At 37.0% G+C, this 24860-nt stretch overlaps 1 non-coding gene across 1 annotated transcript; it reads right to left on the reverse strand.

The window, feature by feature from the left end:
- Nucleotides 1–8647: 8647 nt before the first annotated feature.
- Nucleotides 8648–8720, reverse strand: Trnak-cuu (transfer RNA lysine (anticodon CUU)). The gene has a single exon. It is a non-coding gene; the product is annotated as a tRNA-Lys (tRNA).
- Between the last annotated feature and the right edge of the window lie 16140 nt (nt 8721–24860).

Genomic DNA, 24860 nt, shown 5'->3' on the forward strand with positions numbered 1-24860 from the left:
GAAAGAGCTTCAGAATCAGTCCATGTGCTGTTATCTTACCATTACTCTGTGAACATGGGTAGCCCTATATGATTGTTTTGATGTAATTTGCCATCTACATCGACTAAAGCTACATCTTTACATAGTCTTAAAGTTAAACCTAACGTGAAGTCTTTACTTGACAATTGGCAAATAGACTGAGAAACCAAGGTAGCTCATTCCGCTCTAAGGTACAATCTCTAAAGGAGAGAAATGATTCTGTCAGTAGACAGTTGGTCCTGTTGCTTTTTGTTCTGTTGCCAATCAGTCAAACGTTGGCTCATAATGTCTACAGCTGTCTCCTTTTTCACTGACATAGAGAAGTTTCTGTGGTGTTTGACAGTGAAGATACATCCTTTATTGAGATTCTTTAGTTTGTTTCTGCATGACTTGAGCATGAAAGGCCACCCTCCCATGCATTGCCCTGCACTATAGTGTGTGTGTATGAGGTGTGTGTGGTGGGGCATGGAAACTTTAGAAGGTGGAGCGTAGCTGTAAAAAAGAGGTTAAGTCATTAAGGGTGAGTCTGCAGAGGTTAGAGAGTCCCTTTTCCTGCTACCTCTGCTCCTGTCTGCGAGGAAGAGCAGAACAACTTTCCATCCAGGCTCCCATTGCCATAACACAAACCGTAAGGACATGAAGTCAAGCAGCCACAGGCAGAAACCATAAGCTGGAACAAATGCTTCCACTTTAAATATTCCTGCCAGGTATTTGATCAAAGTGACAATAAAAGTGCCCGTGAAGCCTTCTCTTCCACAGTTATCCAGTGGAAGGTGATTAGCCTTGTTCAGCTAGTATGTGCAAACCAACCTGGTAACAAACTTTTCTTACAGGTCGCTGGTTGCTTATCTGCCTTATAGAAGTGGACTTCCACGCCCTATCCTTGTCCTGCCTCCCTGTTCAAAATACAGTTTATCTAGCATCTTGGGGTCTCCAATTTGACAGCTTTTAATGACATCTTATCTTCAACACAGGACTGTAATTTCAAAACTCTGGGACACTTAGCTGCAACTGATTGCATTCTTACCACATCTTAACCCAGATTGGACTGTGTATCTTATTTAATGTGCAGTACAAGTCTGTAGACACAGGCTAGGTAAATAGGAAAACACCTATACCACATTGGAGTTCCCAAGTACAACCTCACCTACTTAACAGCCTGGTCTTTTTTTCTTATTCCTTTTTTTTCTTCATTTTACCTTTTTCTGACTCAGAAGGCTTCACACTAATGGTAGACTAGGAGCTGTTGAAATCCCTGGCCTGGATTACAGAGCAATGGAAACGATTGCTGAACATAAGCAGTCAGAGTCTGGGCTGTTAAAATGCCCCTGAAAGGCAGTGTGTTTATTTTTATAAATTTAGCAGTAAAGCTGAATGTTTGGATAGAACTGAGCAATCAATGCTGGGAGGAGCTAAGAACTTATATGACACACAGAGCCCCAACACACACATTGTAAGAATTCTTAAAAAAACCACAAAGTCCTCAAGCATTGGTTAATTTATTAAATATTGATTAAATGTCCATTGTGGACCAGTCACTGAGATAGGAACCAGGGATGCAGGACCATGGCCCTTGTTCTAGCAAGCGGTGAAGTTGTGAACAGATTTGGAGCTATCTCAGCAGAGAAAATGTCAGCCCGAGATAACTAGATAATGAGCTAGCGTGGCAGGCAGCTCCAAAGACTAGACAGCTCATTATAGCTAAAGATCAGGACAAAGTGGTCCTCTTCTAAAAGAGGCCTTATAACCTCTCCAATCTCTTAAATGCTCTCAGATTACAGCTTGTTTTCTTATTTGGGAAAAGAGACATAATCGGAATAAGACTTCCACTGTGTACTGCGAACTCCTCCAACACAGTCTGTGCTCCTAGAATTAGAACTCACTATTTCTACCTAAAGAACACTACTAAAGAAGTCTGTCCTCACCTCCATCATGAATATATTTTTTAGCTTCTTTTTCTATCCACATGCATAAGTTTTCATTCTCTTGACTCAGCCTGCCCTTCAACTTTTTCAATTGTGCTCTGTCTCTTTTTGTAAGAAAGAACTGGCTGAATGAGGCCTGTTTTCTGCCTTTGAGTCAATGTCCCTTGTGTCTGCAGATCTAATCCAGTGGCTGATTGCCTGTAGTACTAATTCGAGTTGCCTCTATCAGATTCCTTCACAGTTGTATCTACTGATAAATTTTTAGATACTTCTCAGTGTCCTAACTTGGTATAACAGTGGTACGTAAACTCTTGCTCACTCTTAGCTGTAGAAAATGTTTCCTTTCTTCTCCTTCCAGGCAGTCATGCTCCTTTCTTCTTCACCTTATCTCCTTGTCTTTTGGACATCTGTTCTCTTGTACCCACCCTTATTGTTTAACCTTCTTATCTAGTGGCTTGACCCTAAATAAGATCATAAAGCAGTTGACTTCCAAACCTGTATATCAAGATGATATATATCTATGAATACTAGACTTATATATCTAACTTCTTATTCTATTAACCTCAAGATCTCTTTGGTAATAAATAGTAGGCATTCTGAACTTCCTCAAAGCAGACATGCTCTCTCTGTGGTCTTCTCGTCAATAATGACAGCACACAACCATTTGCTCATGAAAATCTGCCAGTACAAGTTCCTATCCATTACACCATTTCTCTTTCCTGAGCTAGTACCATATTCTTATTTTTATATTGCCATGTGTACAGTGCTAGCCTTCATGAAGACATTTTAGTCCAGCTAGAAAGTACTCCAGCATATTAACCATACTTACGTTCCCATTTCCCTACCAAACTGCTGGTTCTCTTTCTTTTCCAAGATAATAACATTTTTTTATTTTCATGTTTGCATGTATGTTCACATACACACACAGCAATATTAATTTCTGCCTACACATATATTGGTGGATCTGCATGTGAGAGAACATTTTTTAAAATATTTTATGGTTCATTTAACTTTATTTTATGAGCATTGGTGTGAATGTGTCAGATCCCCTGCAACTGGATCTTCAGACAGTAGTGAGCTGCCATGTGGGTGCTGAGAATTGAACCCAGGTCCTCTGGAAGAGCAGTCAGTGCTCTTAACCACTGAGCCATATCTCCAGCCCCCAACATATGATATTTTTGTGTCCAGTTTATTAATCTTTCTATAATGATCTTCAGTTGCATCTATTTTCCTGGAAATGACACAATTCCATTTTATTTTTATGACTGAGAAAATCCATTCTCTCTCTCTCTCTCTCTCTCTCTCTCTCTCTCTCTCTCTCTCTCTGTATTGTTTTTATTATCTATTCATCTGATGATGTTCACTAAGTCTGATTCTGTAACATCTGTTTTGAACAGTACAGTAACAAACATGATATTCAGGTATCTCTGTAGAACATTGATTAGATTCCTTTGGGAATGTTCCCAGGGGTGTCACAGCTGCACTGTGCTATAGTCTATGTTCAGACTTTTGAGGAACTGACATAATTATTCTCTAGTGGATGAACTACTTTACATTCTTGCCAGCCCTGTGTAAATGTTCGTTTTCCTGCATCCTCTTCAGTATTTATTTATTAGTTATTTGTTTCCTCTCTGAAAGCTACTCTGGTTGAGTGCAGTGGAATTTCTACGTAGTTTTACTTTGCACTTCCCTGATAGCTGATGTTGGACATATTTTATGTCTCTGTGTATGACAATTTTTGTGTCATATTTTGAGAACTGTTAGTTGATTTACCCACTTAGTGATTAGTTTTTAAGGTTTATGGTATTTAGGTTATATATCTGTCTTCTTAACACCCTCCCTTTAGTATTTCCTTTATAGTGCAAATACATATTATTGAATGTCAATTATTTTAACCAACAGGAAATGAGTCTGAAATGTGAATAATGAGATAATTTCCATTTAATAATTAAAATAGCCATTACTTATTTAATATTGAAAATAAATCATGATCAAGACAATATATTTCATGCATATGTTTTCTTTAATCCTTATTACAATCCATATATTTAAAATTGTTCTTGCACTGAAGCAAGAAACAATTATGTTACCCAAAAGACAGAGTTTTTTATCCAAACTTTTTTTAAAAAAAATTGGTACATGTATGTATTTACGTATACATGTTTGTTTGTGTGTGCTGTGCATGTAAAAGTCAAATGAAAACACTGAATGTCTTCTTTGACTATTTTCTACCTTATCATTTTTCTTTCCTTTCAAGACAGGGTCTCACTATGCAGCTCTGACTGTCTTGAAACTCATCTGTAAACCAGATGGACCTTGAACTCACAGAGATCTGCCTGCCTCTGCCTCCTGAGCCCTAGGATTAAAGGTGTGTATTACCACCGCAGTCAGCTGGCCTTATCTTTTGGAGTCAGGTTCTTTCTAAACCTGGAGCTCACAGACTTGCAAATGAGGTTTGGGGATCCCTGAGAGTCCACTCTTTAGGGTGACATTTATATTCTTTTGTGACTGTCAGTGGTCTCACCTCAGTTCCCCATATTTATATAGGAGTCACTTTACTGACTGGACCTTTTCCCCAGCTCAGTCCTCTCAGGGCATTTTCTAACTTTCATGTTTATCATAGGTCTCATCTTTACCTCTTGAGTGAATCACATTCCACCCCATTCAATGTTAGACAACACTTGTGCATCAGTATTATTTTTTTTTTACCCCATATATTACAGCAGAGGGACAGAGTCTGGCTTCATTATCTTTGAATATATAATACTTTAAGTCTACAACAGGACTTTGTACATGGAAGGAGCTCAGTAAATACTGGATTATGAACTATGAAACAAATGTGTGATAGTTTGGTAACTGGAATTATGTCAGGAGCCATTTCCCCCCTAACAATCATTACAGAAACCATCACTCTAGGGAGTCTGCAGAGAACCTCACACCCATAGTTATGTTCTATTGACAAAACCTGCCCCTCACCCAATTAACTGCTAATCTTAGCGGAACCCGCCTCACATTCCAGCTATCCAGGGAACCAGGTGTGGCCACTTGTGACTTCTGGCCTGTCTGTCCGAGTGTAGCCTGGCCTACGTGACCGGAACCACGCGGCGAGATCCCTTGCCCTGCCCCCCATTCCTTACCATATATAAGCAGCAACCATGACCCTAATAAACGGAGGCTTTGACAAAGTTGCTTGGCCTCCTTCTTCTGTCTTAGCTCATTCCCTTCCAGGTAGCGCCCCTCCGAGACCCTGGAGTAACTGGATTGTGGAGTGGGTTACAACCCCTAGACTGAGTAGCCCACCCCAACGCAATCCACAGAATTAAAATATCATTTTTGCATTTTAGAGTGCTTGTTCTAGGAGAGCAGAATGGCTTTCCAAATTCTACCCCATTCCTCTCAATGCATCTCTAGACTCCTTTGCTTGCTTGGAGTTAGAGACAATATTCCTCAGCATGATGCCAAGTTTACCTTCTTCCAAATGTTTATAATATACAGTTTTCTGAATCCCTCTCAAAATAGAAGGTACTGGTGTTAACAAATCTATAATTATGTAGATTAGTGTTTCATAATTAATTTATGGCAAAGCCCTTGCGAATGTTTATATATAAAGATAATATAAACCTTTGCCAGTTAACTTAAAATTCTAGTTACTAATATTAGAATGGTTGTCTTTCAAAACATAAACTTAATATTTTGTCAATTAGGAAAACAGGGTTTCTAGAAATTATTTTTGCATAAATATAAAGAGAACCTTCATACTTGTTTTGATCAGTTTCCCATTGTACATTACACCATAGTTTGTTACACACTCACCCACCCCCCAGGCAGCTTTGAGTTTACATAGATCTTAAAAACTCCTAAAAGGACACAACTGAAAATTTAATGTGCAATTCAGCAAAGTCTTTTTGAATTTTGCATTAGATTTTCCTTTAGCCTTGGGTAAAGCCATAAAAAAATGACCTGCTTAAAAATGTAATCATCACAGAGAAACCTTCCTAAAGTCAGCATCAAATAGCATAAAATATATTTTATTAATGATACAATTCACAAAATTACCAGTCCTGCCACTCTCTGCCCTCCAGGGGTCCCTCCCCTGTCCCCGGTTGCATGAGCATCCGTTATTGGTGTTTGTTCTGTGTAATTTAACCTTCTGATTGCCTCGAATGCCTAATGAAGTGGAGTGAGTTAAAGGGTGTTTAAGCATGTGTCAACTTCTTTGGAAAATGGACCAGTGAGATCCTGTCTAAAAGAGGAGTTGAAGGATGGCTGATTCCTGGCTACACAACTGGAATCAAAGTCATAACATGCTTTGCCAGTTTTTACTTCTGAAGTTCTGCTTTTTAAATGAGTCAGGGCCTTTTCAATGATCATCAGGACCAGGAGTCCGGATGTTTACCTGCATCAGTGGTTTTGTTTTGACTGAAATAAATGCCACCTTTTTTTTTTTCCATGTGCCCTTTGGACTCAAACTGTATTCTAATTGATCTTCCCTTCCTGTCCTTACTTGGCAAGTTTATCAACATTTCAAAATGATTTTAGGTTATTTTCAATGTTTTTAAACCTGTTCTTCAATTAGTACATTATGCACAATAAACCACATATCAATTGGGCACTTTGCACTACGCAATAAAGGAGATAAGTATATTTAACGTATTCAAACATGCAAATACACACATCAAATTTTTATGTGTATTTGCATGTTTAAACATGATAAATACACATATCTCCTTTAACACTCAATATGTATATGTCACGAAAATTTTCATAGTCCTTCCTTGAAGCTTTTTGATGAAAATAACATCGGGGTATTTGTTATTGTTGTTTCTTCTCTGAGGTCTTAAGATCTTTTTCAAACTATCTTTGTCTATTTCAGTGATTTGATGTATAGTCCCTGTATTATATTTCAGTAGTCTCATAGTTTCAAATATGATATTAAAGTCTTTAACACAGTTCTTAGTGTGCCTTTTGTTGATGGCGTGAGAGAAGTCTTGTTTCATTCTTCTATTGTGGATATCTGTTTTCTCCAGCATCACTTAGAACATATTGCCCTTCCTTCCATGCATGTTCTCCCACGAGTGTTGTTGAAACTCACTTTGCTATAGATTTGTGGGCTTATGTATAGTCCCTATTCTATGATCACTGGTCTATGAATCTATTTTTATGACAATAAAATGTGGTTTTGTTGACTCCAATGAATTTAAAGCCTCCTGCCTAGTTCTTTTTGCTCAAGATTGCTTTGATTCTTCAGAATAGTTCTCTCTGTCTCTCTCTGTCTTTCTGTGTGTGTGTGTGTGTGTGTGTGTGTGTGTGTTGGGTTCCATATAAGTTTTATGATGGCTTATGTAATTTTGTGAAGATTATCATTATCATTGGTAGTTTGGTGGAGATGACATTGAATCTACAAATGCCTCAATATGCATAGATGTTTAAATTCTGAAAATCGATTCTTTGCACATATATTACATCCTGACTACAGTTTCACCTCCCAACCCCTTTCCGTCTCTCCTCTCACTGAGATCCACTCTTCTTCCATTCTTTTCAGATAAGGGCAAACTCTCAGGGATATCAACTAAACATGACTTATCGAATTGGAATAAGACTAGGCACTACCCCTCATGCTAAGGCTAGATAAGACAACAAAGTAGGAATAAAAGAGTCCCAAAATCAGGCAAAAGAGTCAGAGATAGTCCTTTTCCCACCTTTAGGAGTCTCACAAGAATACCGAACTACACAACCATAGCATATATGCAGAGGATCTAGATCAGATTCATACAGGGTCCCTGATTGTTGGTTCAGTCTTTGTGAGCCCCTATAAACCCCGGTTAATTGATTCTGTAATCTGTTTTCTTGTGGTATCCTTGACTCCTGTGACTCCTCCAATTCTTCCCCCCAGTCGTCTGCAGGATTCCCTATGCTCTGTGGGTTTTGGTGTCTGTTTCCATCAATTGCTGGGTCAAGGCTCTCTGATGACATCTGGGATAAGCACCTGTCTATTAATGTAGCAGAATATCATTAGGTGTCTTTACATTATGTCGACTTTCTTTTTTCTTTTCTTTTCTTTTCTTTTCTTTTCTTTTCTTTTCTTCTCTTCTCTTCTCTTCTCTTCTCTTTTCCTTCCTTCCTTCCTTCCTTCCTTCCTTCCTTCCTTCCTTTCTTTCTTTCTTTCTTTCTTTCTTTCTTTCTTTCTTTTTTTGTCAGTCTTGTTCTTGTTCTATCTCAGGTCTCTGAACTAGTCTTCCTCTGCCCCAGCACATCTTGTAGGCAGGAAAAAGTGTAAGTTGAAGGTTTTATGACTGGTTGGTTTCCCAATCCCTTCACTCGAGGTCTTGCCTTGTTACAGGAGTGTTGAAATAGGAGCGGCGGGGCTGCGTCCCCGGCACCCGGCCGCCCGCATGGCTAGTTTATACCCAGAAATAATTACACGGAAACTGTATTCTTTCAAACACTGCCTGGCCCGGCTAGGTCCAGTTTCTTATTGGCTAGCTCTTACATATTGTTCTAACCCATTTCTAATATTCTGTGTAGCCCACGAGCTGGCTTACCAGGGAGGATCTTAACCTGCATCTGTCTGGAGCGGGAGAATCATGGCGACTCACTCACTCAGCTTCTTTTTCCCAGCATTCTCCTCTGTCTACTCCGCCTACCTAATTTTCTGTCCTATGAGGGCCGAGGCAACTCATAGGCGCTCCTATTTCAACAGATGGCGCCCAACGTGGGGCTCGAACCCATGACCCTGAGATTAAGAGTCTCATGCTCTACCGACTGAGCTAGCCGGGCCAGGCAGTGTTTGAAAGAATACAGTTTCCGTGTAATTATTTCTGGGTATAAACTAGCCATGCGGGCGGCCGGGTGCCGGGGACGCAGCCCCGCCGCTCCTATTTCAACACAGGAGATGATAGGTTCAGGTTGTGTATCACCATTGCTAGGAGTCTCAGCTATCATAACCCTCATAGATGCTTGGAGTTTCCACTGCACTAAGTTTCTAGCTCATTCCAGAGATGCCCTCAGATTCCAGTATTTTAAAGGAATTATGTTTGTGTTTTCTATATGTAAAATTGGGTTGGGGTAGTAGGTCCTTCTGTCTTTGTGTTGCTTTCATTGATTAATAAAGAAACTGTGTTGGGTCCTTGTTAGGGCAGAACATAGGTAGGCAGAGAAGACAGAACTGAATTTTGGGAGGAAAAAAGCGGGTGAAGAGAGCTACCATGGAGCTGCCAGAGTCAGTCATGCTGAATCTTTCCCAGTAAGCCATTGACATGTGGCGATATATAGATTAATAGAAATGGGTTAAATCAAGGTGTAAGAGTTAGTCAATAACATATTAGAGCTAATAGGCCAAACAGTAATTTAATTAATACAGTTTCTGTGTGATTATTTTGGGGTTAATCTAGCTGGGCAGCTGAGATGAACAAGCAGGCCCTCTCCTTGCAACATTGGGTCATTTGCAAATGTTGACAGTCTGAACTCTTTTTCAAATTTGGATGCCCTTATTTCTTCGTTTTGCCTGATTACTCTTTCCAAGACTTGCAGAGCTATGTTGAATCAAAGTAGGAATGGGTGTCCCCATGCTGCTCTGTATCTTAGAGAGCTTTCTGTTTTGATCTATGTGGTATAATGCTAAGTTTGGTTTACTATATGTGGCCTTTATTATGTTGAGATATGTTCTTTGTATGTCTACTTTGTTCTTTGTTCAGCATTTTATTATAAAGAAATATAAATCACTGAATATTTTATATGAATTGTGATGATTGTGTTTGTTCTTCATTCTGTTGATATGTCATATATTTACTGATAAGAATATATTGACCCATCCTTGCATCAATGGGATAAATCTGCTTCTTCATATGCTGTGGGGTTACATGTTTTACTACCACTTGAGGACTTTGCATGTATGGCTATCAAGCATAACTTCTTGTAGTTTTCTCCCTTTGTTGTATCTTTATTTTGGATAGTTATTATAGGAAAGATTACTTCTCAGAATATGATTCAAAGATCACATCTTGCTCTCTTTTAAACGTAACTCCAGAAAACTGGTGATAGTTCCTCTTTAAATGTTTTGTAGAAGTAGACAGCTAATATGTTTAGTTTTGGGCTTTCAAAAAATGGGATGTGTGATAGTTTTTTTTATCAACTTGATTGGATTTAGGAAAGCCTAGATCAGCAAAGTACATCTCTAGGTGTGTCTGTGAGGGATTTTCTCATTCCACAGAGGAAAAAGTAAACTGGAAGATATTCATTGAATATGGATGGCACAATCCCGGGAGTTCAGATAAAACACATGGTGATAAAGAACAAAAGTAAACAATGCCCCCTGCCCACCATAATGTGAATTTTTATATTTTGTTGTGACTCCTAAAAGATATGTTAAAATTTTTGAAATGAAAATCCAAAAGGAAATAAAACAAACAAAAACCAAACCCAACAGCTTCTTTTCCTTAAGTTATTCATACCATGTAGTTTGTTGCAGTAATGGAAATCTGACCAGTGTAGGATTCAGAATCATTAATTGTTAATGGTCTATCAAATCTCCTGCTTCTTGATGAGTGTTTATAATATGCATGTGACTAGGAGTTTGTCTATTTTTTCTAGGTTATCAAATTAGTGGGCATCTAGTTGTTAGTAATGATTGACAATTGTTTGCTGTAATTCACTTCTTATGACTTTTCTGTGTTATATAATGTTTCTTTGCACTGCTATTTAAAGAATATTTTATCTAATATGTATGACGACTGTATTGTTGTTATATGCATGAACTGTCTAATTATATCACTTTATTTTGGTCTCACATGACTCTTTAGAGGTAATTTGAATTTCTTGTAAGCAATATGTGGTTGGGTAGAGCTTTGTTATCCACTTAGTTAGTTTTTGTCTTTGAATTACAGAATTAAATCTATTAAGATCCAAGGCAACTATTGAACACAGTCTTACAATTGCTCTCTCTCTGTCTTCCTTTTTTTCCTTCTCTCTCTCTCTCTCTCTCTCTCTCTTTTGGTTTTTTTCGAGACAGGGTTTCTCTGTGGTTTTGGAGCCTGTCCTGGAACTAGCTCTTGTAGACCAGGCTGGTCTCGAACTCACAGAGATCCGCCTGCCTCTGCCTCCCAAGTGCTGGGATTAAAGGCATTTGCCACCACTGCCTGGCTGTCCTTCCTTTCTCTTACAGTGTTCTTTTGTGATTAAACAAATTACTTTAGTAGTTTGTTTTGATTCTTTGATTGACTTTGTTCAATCTGTTTTATTTTTGCTTTCTGGTTAACATGAGCCTTGCAAATGCATCTTTTTTTTTAATAAAAAGTTATTTTGGAATAATAGTCATAAAAATACGAAGGACACAAAAGAACAAGTAAGCACCCTCAGAAAATTCTCCAATGCACTGATTTGTCTCCATATTTTGAATTTTTAATATTCTATATTTCAGCTACAATATTTACTCTGTGTTAATATAATAAAAACTGCTGCTTTTAATAGTTGTAATTTCAGTCTTCATAACAGACATGTGAATGGCTTATGCATTCGGTGTTTCCTTGCATAATCACCTTTACTAGTGAGTTTTAAACCATCCTGCCTTTTCTTCTTGCTGGTGTCTCATTCTTCAGTTTGAAGAATTTCTATGTTTCTCTTTCCTGTTTGGCTGGTTACAGTCAGAGAAAGGGAGATTTAACAACATTTCTTTTTTCTTCTTTAATGTGTCTTTTTTTTTTTTATTTTGTTATATAAACATGGATACTACTAGCTTTCTGGCATCACATCTGGTTTGGCTAGCTCCTTTTAAGGTATTTTGGTCCATGAGCTTCTGTCCAGCTAGAATGTCTGTGAGCTCATGATCATCAGAATTATTTAACCACCATCTTCCTTTGACCCTTCCTCCTCAAATGTATCTCCAACAGAAAGGAAATGTATCTCCTTTTGAGAATAGGTCCTATAGCATGAGATTCATCATGAACCTAAAACCTCTCCTTTATAAAACTCTCAGAAAGGTGCTATGGCATTTTAAAAGAGACAGAAAAATTATTTTGGTTAATATTTATCACTTTGATAACAATATAATCATTTCCCTATTTTAATATGGAATTAGTAAAACATGGAATTTCTATTGAGTATTTATTAGAATTTATGTTTTTAGTTACTATTGTAAGTCTACCCTAACCCATGATTGTTTTATATGGTTCATAAACTCTAATAACCATGATATAATTTATCATTGTATATTGACATAATATAAATTGATATCAAATATTGATATCAAATATTGTTTAATATTTTAACCTTGATGATAACAGAATATACTAATATGTCTCAATGAATTTTTCATTGGAATCAACAGGTATGTCACATGGTATGTTGTTCATTCTGAGAGTAAATTTCTATTGATTAAATAGATTTATCCAGAGAAAATAATTTGATCTCTCAAGTATACTTAATTCTTAGTATGAATTTAGTTCTCACTTCCAAGGGCAAAAGTCAGTGAGACTATGAATCCATTTTTAGGTATTTTAGAGGAAAACACCCAGTGTGTTTTTAACAGAGAGAAGCTGTTGTGGGGGAGGGGGATGCTTATAGGATCATTGTTGCAAAATAGTAATAGTTACATATTGGAATAAATTATTTCCATCAATTGCTTCCTGCGGAAAAGCCGATTTGAAGACGCAGCCTCTGAACATGCCCAAACCATCTGAAATCCATCTGCTCTATGATACATACTTCATAAGATGTCAATGCTGTGATATAATTGTGCTTGATTTGGGGGCAGGAGATTGCTTCCAACTGTTGCTTCACTCTAATCTTCCCAATATGGTGCCTTAACCCCGTTTTACTGATTTTAAGTGCCTTCTATTAAGAAGACATAACTGGACTGAATCATGTACTTGTGCTGTGCAATAATTAAGGAGTCTCTGTATAAATCATTCCAGCTGGCCCCCAAGCCATTCTGGAATATTTTATTTGGCAAGAGAAAAAATTAGGCAGATGTTATGAGGCATAATACAGGTAAGGTAGAATGCTTTCCTTTCTGACTTACTATAGTATAACTTCTAATAGACTTTTAACAAAAATATTTAAACTCTAATAACTAGATGTATGAATTCAGTAAATATTTATTGAATAATATCTTTCTGTAAAAAGAAAATATGAAAATGCATGAAAGAGGAGATCACCACATCACTATATTTTAACACTTGTGATGATAATATTTGGTAAGTACATGCTACAAATCCCATGTACTACTAAAAATATAAAGAATACAATAATATCTACTTTATAATCATATCTATATATGCTCATGTTTTATATTGGAGCCTGACAAAAAATAGTTCTATATTCAGCCATAATTTTAAGACATATTTGCTGAACTCATTATTTAAATAAATATCCCTTTACCATACCAAATTGTACATTTTCAAAGTGTAAAGTGAGTATAGGCTGTTAGTTGTGATAACAAGTTTGAAGTGCTTTCTGAAGAGATGGAGATGGTAGGGATAGGGTATCTAAAGAAGACAGAGCAAAGTTTCAAGAAATACCATGTCCAAGTTCTAATCTCAGAAATCATCAAGTCCTTTAGAAAGAATATGACACCAGGTGCTACTACACAAACATGTATATACACCCATGTTCATACATTTACATTCATGTATTCATTTATATGTGGAATGATTGAAAGCAAATGAAATAGAAAGTGTTCAAACGTTGAAAAAAGTGAACCACAGTGGTTCTGTGTTGTTTTCCACCTAAGTTTATTGCTTACTCTGCAGTAGGATTGCCCTACACTAGACCCTAAACTGGTAGCGTTAGTGTTATTACCATGGGGTGTGACGGAACTGACTTTAGAGCTGTCAAAGAGGCTGAAAATTGAGTATGGGGATCTCTGAGAAAGGGGATCCACAGATCGGTGAATCTCCAAATTTTATCTAAACTCTCCTCAAATATTTACTTGACCTTTAAAGATGTGGGAGGCTCTCAGGAGTTCCACAGCTGGAAAACGGAGATATTCCGCTGATATCCGTGCAGAACACTTGTCCACTTGAAGTACTTTGATAACGATCGTCTAGTTTTATAGCTACCTATTATAGGTATGCCTTAAGAGGGAACATTATATCACAGGGCTTTGAATACACCTAAGATGAAATGCAAAGTGGAAATAAATCCCTGATCCAAGATACAAACCAAGCTTCCAGAAGCAGGCGATACACCAGTAGTCTCAACATCTTCTAGAATCAATTTTACTGCAGCTCAGAGGGTGATGAGCAAATGGAGAGTTTCTGCAAAGCATTTTCTCCAAAGTTAAGTATAAAACTACATTTTGACTTATTATCATTGTTTTGAGCCACGATCAAGAGAAAAAATTAATTAATAATAAATTATCTTAAGGCCATCTACCTAATGCAATTAGATTTTAAGTACTTAAAAAACAATAACGTTGATTTCTCTACATTCTATGACTCTACTTTAAGATGTCTTCAGCCATTGTGTGCCATCAGGTTCTGAAGAAATAGCAAGAGCTCTGGCAATAGCTGTGATTTTGGAGGTTTAACTGGCCAACAACTCCAAAAGAGGCATCTAGAAGAGGCATTTGCCATTCCATTCTTAGCATAACTCCATTTAAACAGTACATACAGACACACACACATACATATACTTAAAATATGTACATATGAATGTAAAAACTATGTTTAAATATATGTAATCTATCTATATATAAATATATATTTAAAGAAATTTATATGGGAACAGTCAATATGGATACTGGATTATAGAGGTCTTAGGGATATGTATACAAAAATGACTCATGAGGTAGATAAGTTTCTACCTTTCTGAGGAGCCTATACACTGATTTCTATAGTGGCTGCACCAATTTGTACCCTCATCAGCTTCTGTGAATAGATGTTCCTCTTTGCCTATATCGACGCTACCACCTGTCAGTTTTTAAAATTCTTCTTACTTGGGTAATGTAAAATCTTAAGTTAGTTTTAATTTGCATTTCCCTGAGAGCTAAAGATGTTGAACATTTTAATATGTTTTTCCATTTTTTTGAAAATATTTCATCTTTTGAGAAATTGTTTATTTTCATGCTCCAATTTAAACTGTTCTTTCCCTTTATGTTTAGATTCCCGAGATCTTTTTCCATTCTGTTGGATGTCTCGCCTCTCAAATTATAGCATCATTTGCTGTATGGAAGCTTTTTTTGTTTCATAGGGTCTCATTTATTGTTTGTTGATCTCAGTGCCTATGCTACTATGATCCTCTTCAGTATTGCTGTCTTCTGCTAGAATAAGGACATCAAATCTAATGTTGAAGTCTTTGATCTACTGGAAGAGAAGGAATGAGGTTTTCTACAGGGTGCAAGATAAAAATATGGTTGCAGTCTTCTATATCAATCCAGTTTAACTAGCCCTTTTTATTGAAATTTTGTTCTTTTCCTTCATGTGTATTGTTATCCCCTTTGTCAAAAGTCAGGTAGCAGTGGGAATTAGGGCCTATATATTGCTCTTCATTTCTAGTTCATTGATCAATGTGTCTGTTTTGTTTTGTTTTATTTTGCTTTTTTTTTTTGAAACAGGGTTTCTATATGTAACAGTACCAGCTGTCCTGAAATTTGTTTTGCAGTACAGACTAGAATGATTACACACATACAATAAAGACAGATTCAGATTAAAAAGACTTTTCAATGGGTCACAGTGTTAATGTACATGGACTTAGGAGAGAGAACAAAGAGTACTGAAAGTCACAGATGAAGGGAATAAAGATAATTAACTATTCAAAAGTAATACAGTAATAAAAAAACGTAAGCCGCATAAAGATAGAAAATTCACAGTCTATTTGAAGAAGGAAGAAATCCTGTCACCTGCGACAACATGGTTGGATGTGGAGGGCATTCTGTTAGCCCGATAAATCAGGAACAAAGAGATAAACACTTCATATTCTCTCTACTTTCAGAAACTAAAAGGGTTGATCCCATAGAAGGAGATTAACTTCATTAATGGGCCATGTGAGAGAAAATGGAGAATTGATAATGTGCATAAAGACCATTAGCTAGGAGGAATAAGTTACACAGTATATTTTATGGCTATTAATGAAAAGTTTTTGTCTAACTAGAAAAGAATGGTTTTGTTGAAACACAGTCCAAGAAGGAAGTCATGCAATGGAAATTCTGAGTGCTTGAAAGAGTAATCCTAGAAAACAAGAATTGCGTGACCTCAGTTCCTCCAAAGGTACAGAACTGTTCTTGGAATGTGAGCTACTTAGATTATTTATTACAAGTAGCTATTCTTACTTGTTTATATGCCTTTATGGAAAATATGTGACTTGTTTTTATAATTGTACACTTTACTCATGTGATTTCTCTTAATTCTCAGAGTATAAATTGTCTCAAGTTCTGAGTAAAATTGTCTGATGCATGAAACATTAATCTGCCTCATATTTTATGCTTCACTCCCCTAGGTTCCACTGTTAGTTAGAGCAGTAAAGATAATTTGAAAGTTTCCAGTATATAGAAATGATAACCCTTGATAGGAAGGAAATGTTAATTGTTTGTTTTATTTTACATATTATGAACACATAATCTAAATGTAAAATTCAACTTTAAAAATGAATGCAAATATAATGCCAACTCCCAAAATTAAAAATTAAGGAAAACAGTCATGTCAAACAAGTATTTAGATTGATAGACATTATTATAAATTAAAGCAAGCTTAATTAAAAAAACGAAGAATGACCATAAAATATATATGTAAATATCAGTCAGGTTTTTCCCAGTTTTCATGTAATTAATTGACAAATCAACTGCAGGAACCGGGCAGGACAGAAACTCCAACAGCAGCAGGGAGGGGAGAGGAGAAAAATGTAGAGCTCAATAAAAATCAATTAAAAAAAAGAATTAGCCAACCATCAAATGCTCTGAACAATGTCATGTGTTGCATGAATTGCTTGCTTAGAGGATGGTAGAAAAGGATATGATTGATCCTCATATTAACCAGCATAAGTTACATTTTGGATTACACAAGAAATTTCATTTTGTTAAAAACATGACAACATTTCAAAATAACAAGAGTACTGAGTATTTAAAATGACTGAAATTTGGAAGTTTGATAGTCTCTGTCCCGAAATGGCAGTTGGGTTCTAAATTAGAAATACCAAACTATCTGAAAATCCACAACGGACCAAAGATTAAGTCACAAGAGAATTAGTTTTACTGTATTGCAATGCAAAGATAAAACATCCAAATAAATGAAGAAGTTTACATAAATTTTTGAAGCACTGAAGGTGTGTATCTGAAAATACAAAAAAGTTTGATGTCAAGACAAATAAAAACTTACCAGGGATCTGGAAAAGACCAAGTAAATATAAAGTAATACGAAGCATGGATGTAATAAAGGTCAGAGTAGGCACCAGCAAAATGAAAACAGAAGAGGAAATCAAAATCCTGAAAATGTTTACTGAACTGAAATATCCTGAGCTCAGTTGATGAGCATGAGGGAAAGAGAAGAAACACAAATGATGATTATTGTATTTTCCTGGCATATGATCAATCAGAATAGATGTATGGATATCATAAGGAAATTATTATGAACATATGCCAGATAATCTGGTAATTTGAACAACAGAATTCCTTGTAATTAGGAACTTATTGGGACAGATGTAATGACACATGTCTGTAATTTCAGCAATTGGAATGTTGAGGAAGAAAGAGAAAGTCCCGCATATTAACACAATATGACAAAGCATATAATTGCTTCATTAGAGGCAGGACAGACATTATCACAGTGTAGTACATTTTCAGAGAAAACTCCCTAACCTGGAAAAAGCAAAGGAATCCATTGTACTGGTGCTTGAGCCAACGAAATCAGCAAAAAAACAGAAATGAAGAGACATTTATTGGAAAGAATGAATTCAATTTCTTTCATTTTCATATGCCATAATGTTCTACAGAATAAATTTCTTGGCAATAATTAATAACTGAATTTGTTAAAATGCAGAAATAATTATAATAGACAAAATGAATGATGTTTCTTTCTATATATGGTTGACAAACTGTTAAATTGTAAATTATAATGTTTTAAGGGCATAAAATATATACTTAAATATTTAGTCAATAAGATATAAAATTGAGTTTAAAACTACAAATATTACTGGATAAAATTAAGAAATCTAAAGTAAGTGGAGATCTATATTCATGGAAATGATGTCATCATTCAATATTACATGTCACAAAATTTAATAGTCATCAGAGTGTTTTGTAACCTTGCAAAACACCAAAAAAGTCTGCTTTACTTGAAAAATACACTGACATCTCACAGAAGGCAAGCCTGAGATATTCATTAACTATGAAAATCACCAATGTATTCCTGAGTTTATAAATAGGAAAAAATTAGAAGTGACCATTGGGTCCAGTGATTGGCAACTGTGGATAAAAAGGCAGGAGGGAGGATGAGGCTTTGGAGAAGAGGGATGCTAAAACCCAAAGGGTTCAAACTTGGTTTTTAATAGTGGTTGTGTTGGTTTCCTTCCTTCTTCTCTGTGTCTTCTTATTCTGTCTAACGTTAGGGTAACTTCGTATCTGTGATAACAATAACGCTGGGCATGCCCAGCTTTCTCAAGGTCATAAAGTTTCGTGATACACGAAAATAACACAATCAAGGAATGTTATATAATACTTTGCTCCTGAATGTGCCCAGATCTCTTAGCAGTTAATGACACCACCCTGACAAACAACAGTTAAAGTATCTATTTAAAGAATAATAACCAATGTTTAATTTTTTCCCTTTCAAATGCTTTGAGCTCTTGGCTAGAATAATGTGATATAGAAGAGACAGTATATCTATACTGAAAATATCTATTGTATAGTTGAAGAGACTGGAAGAACAGAGGGGCAGGGGTTGCCAGGAGCCCTGCAATGACAAAGCAAGATCAGGCATCTAGGGCTCCCAAGAGGAATTTTCACTTTTGCTCTCATCATTAAAACAGACCAGAAAATGGATGGAAGCAGACATGCCCCACAACATAGGATTTATTAAGCCTGCCACAATCTTCTTTCAAAAGGAGAAAAAAAATGGGTGTTCAAAGTCCTTGCTTATTGCTCAACATAATCTCTGTAGGGACAATGTCTTGTTAGGAGAGACAGTTGCTTTGACCGAGGTTGTTTCCTGTGCCCCAGACAGGATCAGACATTCATCATGGGCTGTTACTTATTTATCATCTCTTAGACATCGCCCTTAGTAGCACAAACATGAAAAGGCAAACTTTCTTTCCCCAGGGAAGGACAAGCCTGATCGGTCAGTGATTAAAAACCACCTAAACAGCTGACACTTGTGCCTCACCGAAAAGCTGCAGAAGGGCAGCCGAGGTCATTCTTAAGAAGTCAAGCTAAAGTTTGTACATGCATCAAAAATTATGTTCAAATGAAACTGAGCAAGACTCGGGGCATGTTGGCCACAAACTAACCCAAAGTCCACACAAAAGCATGACTAGGTGCTATGCCAGCACAGCAGGTAGGGGACAGGGCCCATGATGGGTATTCTGCACGAGGACAGGATGCTCGGTTCTGGACTTCAGGGCTGGATTTGGGGGCTCAAGATTTTTAGAGAATTTGCTGATGACTCATCTAAAAGTAACAAAGAATAATGAAAGAGGAGGAAGATTACCACTGAACTTGAGATACTGGAGCAAACAGGCTTGATACCTACAAAATGATGCTATCCACTCATTTCCACTCTAACCAGAAAAACAGAATGGCATCCATTTGGAGGCAAATGAGTATTTACACAGGCCAAAAATAGATTTGGATAAAAACTGGTTTTGCCATACATCAGCAGATTTCCAGGGAGTACAGTACCATTTTTCCGCCCCAAAGTATGGTTACACTATCCCTTGTAGGGCTTTTCTGCAACAGCCGTAAAAGCCCAAATGCTGGATTTGGGGAAAGTGAGCAGTTAAATAGTATTGTCTCTAGCTTCTTCAATTCATCAGAACCGTTTTTCACTTTTATCAGCTCCCATAGAGGCGGAGCCTAATGTCGTGGTTGTTGCTGACTGTAGGTGTCCTCCCATTAATTTCATTCCCACAGACTTCCAGGTGCTGAGGATTGGTGATGCTGGGTTCACTTAAAGGTATCTTCACATATGTTTGGTATGTATTGTTTTCTCCTGCTTATTAAGAAAAGCTCCAAATGGGGTTGGAAATATGGCTTAGCCAATCAGAGGGGCTACTGATGATGCAGAAGCCCAAAGAACACCCACACAGGGAGCTCAAAACAGTCAGTTTTCATGGGATCTGATATATTTTTCTGGCTTTTGTGGACAATTGTGCTCACATGTACATACACATGTGCATGCATAAATAAAAATAAGTCTTACAAATACCACTAATATTTCCCAGAAGAATATGGAAGATTAAATTTGTTAAAACAAGTGTCCTTCGGTTGTAGATTCTCTGGAAGAATACAGATGATTGAATTTTGATAGCAAGTTTCTCCTTTGGTTCTAGTTTATTTTTCTTTCTAAGTCTCCTGCCTTGTCTGAAATTTTAAGTATTTTTAGCATTCTTTTAGACAAAGAGAAGTAAAATACCAAAGTTCATAAAAAGGTTTCAATGTAATAGCAATGAAAAAAGGAATTACTTGAACGTATTGCATTCTTTTACCACTGGCCTTCAACAACATTTGTGTATAGTTGGCAGCAGAGTGGGCCATGGGGATGAGAATAAAAAACAAACTCAATCTAAAGGTGCCATTTAGCTACTAAGATTTGGTCAGAGGAGCGCTGTGAAGAAATACCAGCCTCCGGGATCAGAATGCAGAAGGGGAAAGTGCAAACCTGGGCACACGAGAGCCAGAACAAGCAAGAGGCAAGCCTAGCAGTCACCAGTGTGTCTTGGTTTCAGGACATTTGGAAATCTGTTTGTATTCCCCAGTGAATCCTTATCCTCTTCCAGCACCTTTCTTGCTTAAATTCCATGGAATGTTTTCATTGGTTTGACTGATTGAAAGCTTTGTCTATACTTGTTAAGTTTCTGTAGACTATGGCTTACCTATGGGCCCCAGTGTGTGTGGACCTTTACAAAGAACAGGAGTCCGTGGATCAGCCACATCCTAAAGATCTTGTTTGGCTGAGGGATGAAAGTATGGGAAAGGACCTAACATTAGACAGCAGAAATTCAGGTTAGAGTAAACACTGGAGATAATTTTTAAAAACCATATTGTTATATCCAGCTGCAAGAGAGTGAAATGATTGCTGGTGATGTGATTTTGACTTTGAGTTTGAAACTATGATGAAAAGAAAAAAATGCCAAATCCTGGAGAGAAGGGAAAAGACATCCTAGGCTTCTGGGAAAGGACAATTTTGGCAAATTGATTACTGAACAGTGAATGTGATAAACAGATTCTTCTTTTAGTGCTTTATGTGATAATATTGCAAGCCACACAATTCACTCAAAATATATACTACAGTGGCTTCTTGTTTATTTATATAGGTTCAGGACCACCTCAGCGCAATCTTATAGGGGTAGGGAGTTTGCATAGATGTCTCATTTAGGGTTGACCATTCAGTCTGTTATTCTTAATACTTTGGCTGGTTGTGTGTCTCTCTGGTGATTACATAAAAGAAGCCGCTTTGACCAAGAGGGAAAGCAGCTCAAGTCCATGGCTATAAACATAAATATTCAGAGGACAGTTTGATGGCATGACTGCTTAGCAAAAATAACAAAATCGGGGTTTCCCACAGAGTCTATGACTTCTTCAGTCAGGGGCTTTTAGTTTGAGCCATTAAATTCCTTTCTCTGGACCAAGATTCCAATCTATTCAGAAAGTGGTTGGTTTCCCCATAATAGTCAAGCCGTGATTACACCAGTGCACAGACCTGGCATGCTGACAGTGAGACATGTGAAGTTCAGAGCTGGGGACATGATTTGAAGGAGAATAGGCCCCAAGGGGAGTGACACTGTTAGAAGGTGTGGCCTTGTCGGAGGAAAAGTGTCATTGTGGAGGCAGGCTTTGAGGTCTCATGTATGCTCAACCTATGTCCAGTGTCCAAGTTCATTTCCTGTTACCTTTGGATCAAGATGTAGAATTCTCCAGCACCATGTCTGCCTGCATGCCACAATGTTCCTTACCATGGTTGGAATACCTCTGAAACTGTAAGCTTCCACCTCAATTAATTTTTTCATATTTATGAATTTCTGTGGTCATGGTGTCTTTTCACATCAACAGAAACCCTAACTAAGACAGCTGGGTAAGACCACTGATGTCCTTTCTTCTCTAACTGAACCCACATGACTTTATGGAACCATGAAAGCTGGCCAGCAGGAAGGAAGTTTCCTGATTTGTTTTATATATTTATTTCATTAATTCTTAATTAATACCTTAACCCATTCTGGGAGTGATTTTGCCAACTCATGTAGAGTTCTTCCATTGATTCTTTTGTTTTATTTTAAAGTGCTGTTTTGGAATTAATTTACTATCTATGGGATTTTCAGAATGCATTTTTGTAGAAGTCCTTGGTTTAGGTTAACTACCCAACTAACTTCTCTTCTTCTTGGTTTCCTTCCCCTGGTCCTCACCTAAATACTTAACTTTCACTATTCCTCTCTCTTCTTTAATTTCACACGTCCTACTATTCTACCTCTTCACCTTTCTTTTCTATACAATCCACTACCCTTCATCCTTAAAATTCCCTTTCTAGCTTTTTGGCTTCAAATTGTGCTCCATTTTGAACAAACAAAAGAAAAGATTTGAAGCAGAGATCTCCATGTAAGACACAGCATGCAGCATTTGTCTTTTCAGGTCTGAGTTACCGTACTCAAAACAATTTCTTCTGTTCCATCTGTTTACTGGCAAATTTAATGATTTCATTTTCTCTGTAGCTGAGCAATGTTTTGCTTTGTGTCTGTATCACATTTTTTCTTATCCATTACCTGTTGCTGACATCTAGGTTGATTCAATTTCTTAGCTATTACAAATAAGGCAGTAATGAATGGGAGAGCTCTGGGATACCATGAAAAGACAAAAGCGTCAAGTCATGGGTGTCCTCAGTGGCTTTCTATTGCTGTGACAATACACCATGACCAAAAGTAACATGAGATAACAAGGATTTATTTCAGCTTACAGTATACAGAAGTTCATAATTGAGGGAAGTCAGAGCAGGAACTCCTAACTGGAGCTTCTGAAGTAACATGAAGATAGGAACTGAATCAGAAGCCATGGAGAAATGCTGCTTACTAGCTTGCTCTTCATGACTTGCTTGGCCTATTGCCTAATACAAGCTATTTTCATATGTATATTTATATGACTTACCTGTCCGCAGTGGGCTGTGACCTTCCACTTCAGTCATAAATCAAGAAAATGCCCCATGACAAGCCCACAGGCCAATCTTATGAAAAAAAATTTCAATAACGGTTCTGTTTTCCTAAATGATTCTGGCTTGTGTCAAGCTGAGGAAAAAAAAACATAACAGTGGGTAGAGAAGATGGAGAAGAATACTCCACTAAAGGCATGGAAAATATTTTCCAAAAAATTATAGTGGATAATTTCCCAACTGTAGAGAAAAAGATGCCTCACTTTGTACCAGAAGCTCAAAGAACAGCGAGTGGGAAGGGAAAAGGAACTCTCTTTGATATATTAGTGAAAACAATAGAGCACAGACAAATGGGTGATATAGGAAGAAATAAGTGAGAAAGGTCAAGTCATTAATAAAAGCAGACCTACCAGGACAACTCCTAATTGTTTCATGAAAAAAAAATTGAAATCCAGAATTGCCTAGGATCCCAGATCAGAAAGATCATAACTACCATCTGCAGCGGTCGGATCAATAAATCACCAGTAATTGATATTTAAACAAATTTAATAACAAAACCAGACTCACAAAACCAAGGTTCCAGCGGAGTATCCAGCGGAAACAGGAGAGCGCGCGGAAGGGGCGCGCAGCAGAATATATCAGTAAACATACGCCTGAGGGCAGCCCGCCCCCAAGGGGAGGGCTTATCCCTACATCTCCCTCCTTTTGTCTAAATAAGACAGAACTAACCTAAATACAACTATAAACAATAAAAATAAATAATAGATATAACAAACTATATTGAGAACAAAAGTTTTACCAGACATTCTATCTCAAGGAGTCTAAATAATGTAGAGAGTAATTACAATTATATAATCTTCAACTCCGTCAAAGATCCGAGAAGGGAATAAATATTACTTAACAAATGAGCGATATCCAAAGCGTGCCATAAATGACAGAGACAACAGACTACCTGGGCAATCACCCAAATTCTCGTTCGCAATGTTGAGTCAACCAACTTTGGCTAAGGCCTAGCATGACTGACATACCATTATCAAATGCAAGGAATTTTCTTAGAATTATCCTACCCTGTCTTGGCAAGATAAGAAAATCCTGTTTCATATCTTTGTCAGTAGATGAGGTATGGGCTTTTCTTAACCCAAAGGCCAATTCTGCCAAGAAGACAAACTCCCAGTGGAGTGTCTTTGGTGCTCAACGTTCTCTCGGGAGTAGAGTGGTGTCGCCAGGAGTAATTGTGTCTCGGCACAGAATTCTAGGTTAGCTTAAAGGCCATTTTCTACAGCTCTTTAAAGAGGCTGAAGATTATACTATCTATACTAAATATAATCTCTATGTATCTAGAATACCTTATTAACCTAAAAATAAACATGAACAACATAAAATTCTCAATACCTATCTAACTTGAAGACAAAAAAAAATAAACAACTGTGCAATACATGAAGACAATGATCTTCATCTGTAAACAATGTCATTACATATCAAATGTAAACAATGTTATTACATAAATAGTATCAGAGGTAGAAATGTACATTGTGATATGGTAGATGTATCAATACAATATAAGTATACTCTTATACAAAAATAGAGGTAGGAACACTCACATTCAATATTCAATATGTCAATATACAGGAAACAGTACCAA

Source organism: Alexandromys fortis, unplaced genomic scaffold (genome assembly GCF_014885135.2).
Source record: "Alexandromys fortis isolate MF-2015 unplaced genomic scaffold, M_Fortis_MF-2015_v1.1 scaffold_55, whole genome shotgun sequence".
NCBI lineage: Eukaryota > Metazoa > Chordata > Mammalia > Rodentia > Cricetidae > Alexandromys > Alexandromys fortis.